This window comes from Neophocaena asiaeorientalis, unplaced genomic scaffold (assembly GCF_003031525.2).
Source record: "Neophocaena asiaeorientalis asiaeorientalis breed wild unplaced genomic scaffold, Neophocaena_asiaeorientalis_V1.1 scaffold392, whole genome shotgun sequence".
NCBI classification, from domain to species: Eukaryota; Metazoa; Chordata; class Mammalia; order Artiodactyla; family Phocoenidae; genus Neophocaena; species Neophocaena asiaeorientalis.
In genome coordinates, this window is record NW_020174421.1 from 1,178,812 (window position 1) to 1,187,537 (window position 8,726).

General features: G+C 48.6%; 1 pseudogene; it reads right to left on the minus strand.

Annotated features, from left to right (window-relative positions):
• Positions 1 to 747: 747 nt before the first annotated feature.
• On the minus strand, positions 748 to 1,497 carry LOC112407268 (ferritin light chain pseudogene; annotated as a pseudogene).
• Positions 1,498 to 8,726: the final 7,229 nt, after the last annotated feature.

Here is an 8,726-nt window from a genome sequence, read left to right on the forward strand (position 1 = left end):
TTTTGTTTTATAATGTTTCTGTTCCTTTCTTAAAAATTTATTTTTTTTACCTTTTGACACCCTTCACCCATAAAAGTACATATAATGTGTGTATATATGTATATGTACCTTATATGTTTATTTTTTAAAATAAATTTATTTATTTATTTTTGGCTGTGTTGGGTTTTTTTGTTGCTGAGTGGGGGCTGCTCTTCGTTGCAGTGCGAGGGCTTCTCATTGCGCTGGCTTGTCTTAGCTGTGGAGCACAGGCTCTAGGTGCGCAGGCTTCAGTAGTAGTCGTGGCTCGTGGGCTCTAGAGCACAGTCTCAGTAGCTGTGGCGCACAGGCTTAGTCGCTCCGCCGCATATGCGATCTTCCCTGACCAGGGTTCGAACCCGTGTCCCCTGCAATGGCAGGCGGATTCTTAACCACTGCGCCACCAGGGAAGTCCCTGTATTTTTACTTTACATATACACACACATACAATTGGCCCTCCATGTGCACATGTTCTGCATCTGCAGATTCAACCATCCACAAGCCGAAAATATTTGGAAAAAAAATTCCAGAATTTCCAAAAAGCAAAACTTGAATTTGCTGCACTCCAACCATTTTTTTTTTCCTGCAAAAAGCTTTATTGTTTCCATTCGCTCTGCGGTGCGGGAGAGGGCTCCAGGCTGGTTAAAAAGCTGCCTAGTGGCGGCAGGCAGAAGCCCTGGCACCAGGGGTTTGTCAGAGGGGTCGTCAAAGTCCGCTGGGCTCCAGAGGCTTCTAGCCGTAGTGGAGGGTGATCCTTTCAAAGAGATACTCGTCCAGCCCAACCTGGGAGCCGGCCAGCCTGCGGAGGTTAGTCAGGTGGTCGCCCTTCTTCCTGATGAGTTTCACCTCCTCATCCAGGAAGTGGCTCTCCAGGAACTCACAGAGATGGGGGGTCAGAACTCAGAGAATGCAGATCCAAGAGGGCTCGGTTCAGCTTCTTCTCCAGGACTGTGGCGACTTCCGCAGCGTTCAGGTTTTACCCCACTCATCTTGGGATGGCTTCTGTGTGTCCCGGAAGCGTGTGCGGCAGCCACGCCGGTTTTGCATCTGCAAGAGACCCTCTGCAGCCTCGCGTTTCTCCTGCACCAACTTGCCCAAGAAGTGGTCCACGCCCTCCAGAGCCACGTGGTCTCGGTGGAACTAGAAGCCCAGAGAGAGCTGGGTGTGGGAGGCGCGCAGGCGCGTGTTGACCGGGTGGTTGATTGTGGCCTCCACCGCACGGAAATAATCCTGAGGAATGTGGGAGCTCCGCTGATCCTCAATACGGAGAGAAACTCCGAATATGGTGTTGGTTGGTCCCTGAAGCCGAGGCTGGCTGAGAGGTTGGTGCCTAAGGTTGTGGCTGGGAAAAAAGTTGGAGGGTGGTTGGAGGCTGGAAGAAGGGGCGTCCCTGGTGGTGTTCTGTCCAAACACTGTAGAAGCTAGAGACAGATTCTCGGGACAGCCGGTGCACTGCCCCTCCGACAAGCATTTACACAGCATTTACGTTGTATTTACAACTACTTATATAGCATTTACATTTTATTAGGTATCATAAGTAATCCAGAGAGGATTTAAAGTATACGGGAAGATGTGCCTAGGTTATATACAAATAGTAGGCCATCGCGTATATAAGGGACTTGAGTATCTGTGGATTTTGGTATCCACGGGGGTCCTAGAATGAATCCCCCATGGATACTTAGGTACAACTATATATGTATAATGTCTCTGTTCCCCTCAGTCCAAATTAGTAAAATGAAAGCTTTTGTGCATTTCCTGTGTATCAAATGACCTACTCCATTAGACAAAAGCCACACTTAACATTTCTTTCTGAAACAGACCCTTTGGGCCACATGCAAGCGCTGAGGGATACGCCTTCAGAGGTTCTTAGAAGCCTGTTGTCTAGCTGAGAGGCTCTACCTATGCCGTACCCTGAAATGCATCTGAGTTCTCAAGAAAGTCTGTTGTATCTGCATCCTTCATCTGATCTTGACCCGGAGGCCACATTTCACGGGAAGCACCCTGTATTTGATCTTTGCCACCAGGTTCCTTCCCTCCCCCAGGTTCTTATTTCCTTTGAGAATCTTTACTGGGCTATAGATGTTGGGAATGAGAAACGGTCTCATTTTCCAACCTAACAAGCTTGAGGCAAGGAGCGTTTCCTATAGATTCCTCTGTGATACGGAACAGCTCTTTCTTTAGCTCATCCTCCATCCGTCCCTCAGCTAAAACGAACCAGTTGATTCTTTCAACATTCTGCCTTGAAATCTCCTCAGCCAAAACAAGGCTATGAACTGTACTTTCTGTTTTCCACGTTATTACAGGGAACAGTTTTACTACATTCTTCTGTCAGTACGTAAGTCGCGTCCCCTTTGGTCAGGCTCCCGTAACAATTTCTCACATTCTTCCACATTCCAGTAACAATCTCTTCAAGGCCCCCTAGCCTCTGCCCATTGCCCTGTTCCTAAGCCAGTGTCCCATGTTTTCAGTGCTGTTTATTGGAGCCCCCCCTTGGATAGCAATTCCTGTATGGGCTGTCTATGGCTGAATAGCAATCACTCCGAAGTCTAAAACAGCAACAGTTCATGATCTCCCAGTTCTGTGGACGGACCGGCTCAGCTCCACATCATGTTGGCTGGGGCGGTGATCCTCCGGACCCTCCTGCAGGACGGCTCACTCACATGGCTGCACCTTGGTGGGGACAGCTCGGAAGCTGGGCTCAGCTGGGGCCCTAGGACACTGGGCCTCTCTTCTGTCACTCCTTGGCTTTTATTTTTTTTTTTCTGCGGTACGCGGGCCTCTCACTGCTGTGGCTCCTCCCGTTGCGGAGCACAGGCTCCGGACGTGCAGGCTCAGCGGCCATGGCTCACGGGCCCAGCCACTCCGCGGCATGTGGGACCTTCCCCGACCGGGGCACAAACCCGCGTCCCCTGCATCGACAGGCGGACTTTCAACCACTGCGCCACCAGGGAAGCCCCCTCCTTGGCTTTTCGTGTGATCTCTCCTGGTGGTCTCTTCAACAGGGCAGACAACCCGGACAAGTTTCATAAACTGTCCTGGCTGTGCCCACTCATCTGCCCCTGTTCCTGCCAGAAGGCTGCGATTCTGCATCCTTCTGACAGAGCAGCTGTCTTGTATGAGCCACCGTTTATTGACCACTTGGGATTCGTCTGTTCTCTCCTGGGCTGAGCCCTGTGCTCGGGACTTGCCATGTATTTTTTCTCTTAACGCTCAAGGCCGTCCCTGTTAGAGATTGCTTCCTCATTTCATGAAGCTGAGAAATGTTGAGTGACTTGCCCAAGGTCATGGGACTAGACGGGGGCAGAGCTGGACTGGAATCCAGGTCCACCTGTCTCCACAGTCTGTGCCCTCTTCAGTCCACTGTGCAGACATCCAGGGTCAGTCAGTGAACCCCAGAACAAGGCCACCATTGGCTGAGGAGCTTCTGGACTTTTTAGGTATGACGTACGTACACATGGTGAAGTTCACGAAGCACATGGATCTTCCATGTATAACCCAGTGATCCTTACAGATGTGCAGCCCCAATCCACAAATACCCAGATCAAGATGTATAACACCTGCAGCTCCCTAACCAGCTCCCTCGTGCCTCTTCCCAGTCTATGCTCCTCTGACTTCTATCGTCATCCATTAGTTCTGCATATTCTTGAACTTCATAGGAATGAAATCATAGCGGATGGGCTCTTTTGTCTGGCTTCTTAATGCTCAACATCATATCAGTGAGATTCATTTTTGTCTGGCAGGTAGCAGTAAGTAGTCCCTTTGTCGTGCTCTGTGGTATCCATTGTATGAATACAGCACAGTTTATTTATCTGTTCTCCTCGGCATGGATATTCGGGTTGCATCCAGTTTGGGGCTATTATGAACAAAGCTGCTAGGAACATTCTTGTACGTGTCCTTGGATGGACTTAAGTACTCGTTTGTCTTGGGAATGTATGCAGGAGTAGAACTGCTATATGATATGGTAGGTGTAAGTTTAGCCTTACTAGAAACTTCCAGTTTTCAACAGTGTCTGCTCCATTTTGCTTTCCCACCAGCTATGGATGAGAACTCCTGTTAGCAGATTGAGAGAGAATTCACATACCCTAAAATCCTCTCTTTTAAAGTGTATAATTCGGTAGTTTTAGGATACTCACAGTTGTACAACCATCACACTGATTCCAGAACATTTCATCACCCCCAAAAAAGCCCCATGTTCATTAGCAATCTCTCCCATTCCTCCCTTCTCCCCTCCCCACCCCAGCCCCTGGCAACCACTAATCTACTCTTTTGTCTCTATTTGCCTATTCTGGACATTTATGTAAATGGAACCTTACAGTCTGTGGCCTTCTGTGTCAGGCTTCTCTCACTTAGCACAATGTTTTCAAGGTTCATCCATGTTGTGGCATGTATCAATACTTTTTATTGCCAAATAATATTCTATTATACAGTGATACCACATTTTATCCATTCATCAGTTGATGGATATTTGACTTGTTTCTACCTTTTGGCTATTATAAACAATGCTGCTATGAACATTCTCTTGGGTAGGCACCAAGGAGTGGGATTGCTGGGTCTACCTGGGTTTTATAAGATTCAGGGGAAAGACTCCATGGTGAAGGAATTTCCAGCGTGAAAATAGTCCACCTGTACAGGTGGGCCTCATCTTCTACTCTGCAGCAGACCATTCTCAGAATCTCTTCATGATCAATGGCAAAGTTAAAATCTAGGTATCTTGGAGGTAGTGTGTAGAACATCCTCCCGGGGTTATAAAAGAAGACAGACCTGAAGTCACAGTTCACCATTTCCTAGTTGTGTGAACTTGGGTGAGATACTTCTCTCACCCTCAGTGTTCTTATCTGCATAATGGACACAAATAACTCCTAGTTCACAGGTAGCTCGGCTTCTGGCACTTGGGTGCTAACCAGCATGAGAGGCATGGACCCAGTAAGGGCGAGTCCCTTCCCCCTTTTCCTTCCTTCAGTCAGTTCTTCATGTTCCTGAAAAATGTGCTACTCAGAGCAAAAAAATAACTTTAGGCAGGAACAGTGGCTCTAGACCCTGTGCATTCAAAGCACACGGGGAGTCTTTTTTAACGTATCAGTGGCCAGACCTACCCGCAGAGGTTCTGATTTAATTCATCTGGGTTAGTGAGCAGGCATTTGTTTTTTTCAGATCTCCCCAGGTGATTCTAAGGTGCATCCAGGGCTGAGAACTACTATACGAAAGGAATTACCTGTGTTTGAGAGGCTGGGAATAGGGATATGGTGACCAGCCATCCCAGTTTGCCAAGAACTGCCCCAGTTTTAACGCTGAAAATCCTGCATCCCAAGAAACTCCCTCAGTCCTGGGTAAGCTACCGTTAAGGAAATGATGCACAAATGCTGATTTGTGGTACTTATGTTTAGGATTTTCTTTCAACTCTCAGGTTTGATGCCAAAGTACTTTTGAACTTAGGGAATAAAGAGCAGAAAGCTGCCAACTGTACCCCAGCACAGAATTTGAAATGCACAGGAGACAGAGGACTTGGGGGGGAAGGGGTTAGTTAGGGCAGCACCTCTCAGACCTTGGTGTGCGTGAGACTCCTTGCAGTGTCCTGTAAAATGCAGCTTCTGACCGGCAGATCTGGGGTGGGCCCGATACTATCTGTTTCTAACAAGCTCCCAGGTGATTCCGATGTGGCTGGTCCAGGGACCATGCGTGGAGGAGCGAGAGTCTAGAGAGATGTAACTTCTCTCTTACAACGAACATAATCTTGAGGGAATTCCTTCTTCTTTCAGACCTTTGGATCTATCAGCTATAAAATGGGGATAGTAATACCCACATCACAGGAAACCCCCAGGAGGTTTCACAATAATTTAGAAGTGTGTTGTTGGGAAGAGTCAGCATGCCTGGCGTGCAGTGGGGGCTGACTGGATACAAGTCCTCTTTGCATCCTCATCTCCACCCAGCTTTAGCCTCTCGTGCTTGCAGGGCTCTGATTAGTTTCTTAACAGTTAGCAGAGTCCTTCATGGAAAGTGGGCACCTCAAGAACGGTTGCTGACGTGTTCAGAGAGATGCTGAGTAGAGGCAGATGACTGCAAGCCAGCGCCAGCGTGTGCGGCCAGCTAAACCTTTAATCTAACCATTTGTATGCCCTGTGGAGGAAAACCTCATTTCATTTAGAGATGATGTTGGAGTCAACGGTTTTTATATCAAGGCAAAAAAAAAAAATTAAGAGAAAAAAATGCTACAGGGAGAAATTTTTTTCTTTTTTCCTTTTTTTTAATTGAGCTGGTACTGTGGGCAATACCATTCCCCCATTTTAAAAAAAATTAATTAATTTATTTTTGGCTGCGTGGGGTCTTTGTTGCTGCGCGTGGGATTTCTCCAGTTGCGGTGAGCGGGGCTACTCTTCGTTGCGGTGCACGGGCTCTAGGCGCGCGGGCTTCAGTAGTTGTGGCTCACAGGCTCAGTAGTTGTGGCTCATGGGCTCTAGAGCACAGTAGCTGTGGCGCACGGGCTTCGTTGCTTCGCGGCATGTGGGATCTTCCTGGACCAGGGCTCAAACCCGTGTCCCCTGCATTGGCAGGCGGATTCTTAACCACTGCACCACCTGGGAAGTCCCCAAATTTCTTTTCTTAATTACTGTTGTCAGAAAGCTGATGTTGGAGGAACTGTTAGAGAAGGAAAGGACGAGACTCATAAATAGCCCTAGAAACACAGGCTGTGGAATCAGAAGTTCCTGGGTTTGAATCCTGGCTCTATAAGACACTGTGCTGCAGGACCTTGGGTAAATTGCTATCCCTCCCTGACCTTCAGTTACGTCATCTGTGAAATGGAGATGAGGATCCCTGCCTAGTTAGCTGGTGCCGCTTCCCTCCAAACACAGGTGTCTGTTACTCATCGCGCCTCTCACTGTCAGCTGCTGGGTGTCAGGGTTCCTCTGGGGAGCCAGCACCATTGAAGCAGAAGGCCCATGGGAGCGAGGCTGCAGGCTGGCAGCCTGGGGCCAAAGGGCTCTGCAGGTTCTTCTTTGTGTTGTTCAATTTGAGGCAACATTAAACCTTAAGGGACTTTTAATAAAATCCTGGAGTTATAGCTCTTTCAGAAAATGCATTGGATCTTAAAACACTGCAGCCCCTTCCAGCCACAATTTTGCACTCTGCCGATTGCCACAAGCCTTACCCCTTGGAGTACTGACAGCTGCTGACCTCCCCATGCCTGCTGGGTCCCTGAGGACCTTTGCTTTTGCACCTCCTTGCCTTCCCTCTACAATCTGAGGTGCTGGATGGTGTCAAGCTCTTCTGGAGTCCTTAGGGTGTGCCAGACACTGCCTCGAGCACTTTTAACACGTTTATCCTCCTGCCCGGCCTATGAGGTAGATGTTATTTTTAGCCTCCATTCCATGAGTGAGGAAACAGGGACAGAGATGCTAGATGAATTACCCAAGGTCACACAGCTGGGAAGTGGCAATGCTAGGGGCGCCTGGCTCCTGAGTGTGTGGGCTGTTAGCCACTACACACACTACCTCTACCAGAGATGCTGAGGGCTTGCTTCTATCTGTTTTTCTCAAACTATTGTTTGTTTTTCTGATAATGTAACAAATACATGCTCATAAAAAAATAAACAGGAACATTTAAAGAAACAAGTAAAAAATGTCTCAAACTTTCACTCCCTGCCCCTCCCCAGAAGTAGCATTTTGGCGTCATGTTAGCAGATGGTCACAAATACGTGTTATACAAAATGGGATAATATCATCTGCATGTAATAAAAAGCTACAATGATGAGAGAATTATGTAGAGCTCACAGCACTGGGAGCCATTCAGCTGGGTTCAGGTCTCCCAGCCTGTCCTCTGACTGTGTGACCCTGGGCAGCTCAGCGAAATTTCCGTTTTCCCTTCTGCAAAACGGAACCTCACAGAACAGGCCTAAAAATTCAGTGAGATAATAGGGGAGAAATGCTTAGCATGGTTCTTGGCAGCCAGTGAGTGCTCCCTAAAAATTCAGTTGTGATTAGGATTATTCGTGGCTGATGGATGCTCCTTAGGTCGTGAGCCGCAGGCCACAGACGAGCCACACTCCGGCCACGGAGAGAAGCAAAGGGTGAAGGCTGCACACAGTCTGAGGGTTGAGGGGAGGCAACCAGCATGAAAGCAAGGCCTGTGGTCATGACCTGGAGGCCCAGGAGCAGTGTAGAAAGTGAGGTGCGTGGGGGCCAGGATATGGATTGTGTACTGGGGTGAGGGGTGAAGGCTGGAGAGGCCGCTGGACTGGCCCTGTGATGGGGAGGACCCTCTTCTGTGGACTGAGTGCACTGGGTCCCCGGGTCTGGATAATAACCGAAGCGCGGAAAGTCGCCCCGCAGTCTCCTCCCTCCAAGTAAATAGGTGTTGCTATTCGAAGCAGGCCTGTGATAAAAATATACATGCTATGCTTTGGAAGGGTTTTTTGTTTGTTTTTTTGTTTTTTTAAGCCGTGAAAATAACAGGGCAGTAGGCTGACTATTTTAGGTTGGGGCCTTTGGCTGGCTTTCAAAGTCACAGCCCAAATGAGATCTATTTACGAAACAGGTCGCACTGCACACTTCGCACGCGTTGATCGGCCGGTAGAACAAGCGCGGCTGGAGGCATCTAAGAGACTCTGGGGCCCACACCCGAGCAGCAGAGTTGGAGGAAATCGCTGGCACTGTTTATGCCAGACTGTAGCAGCGAGCCCAGCGACTCTCTTTTGGCCTCTGAGCCCTTCCCAACAT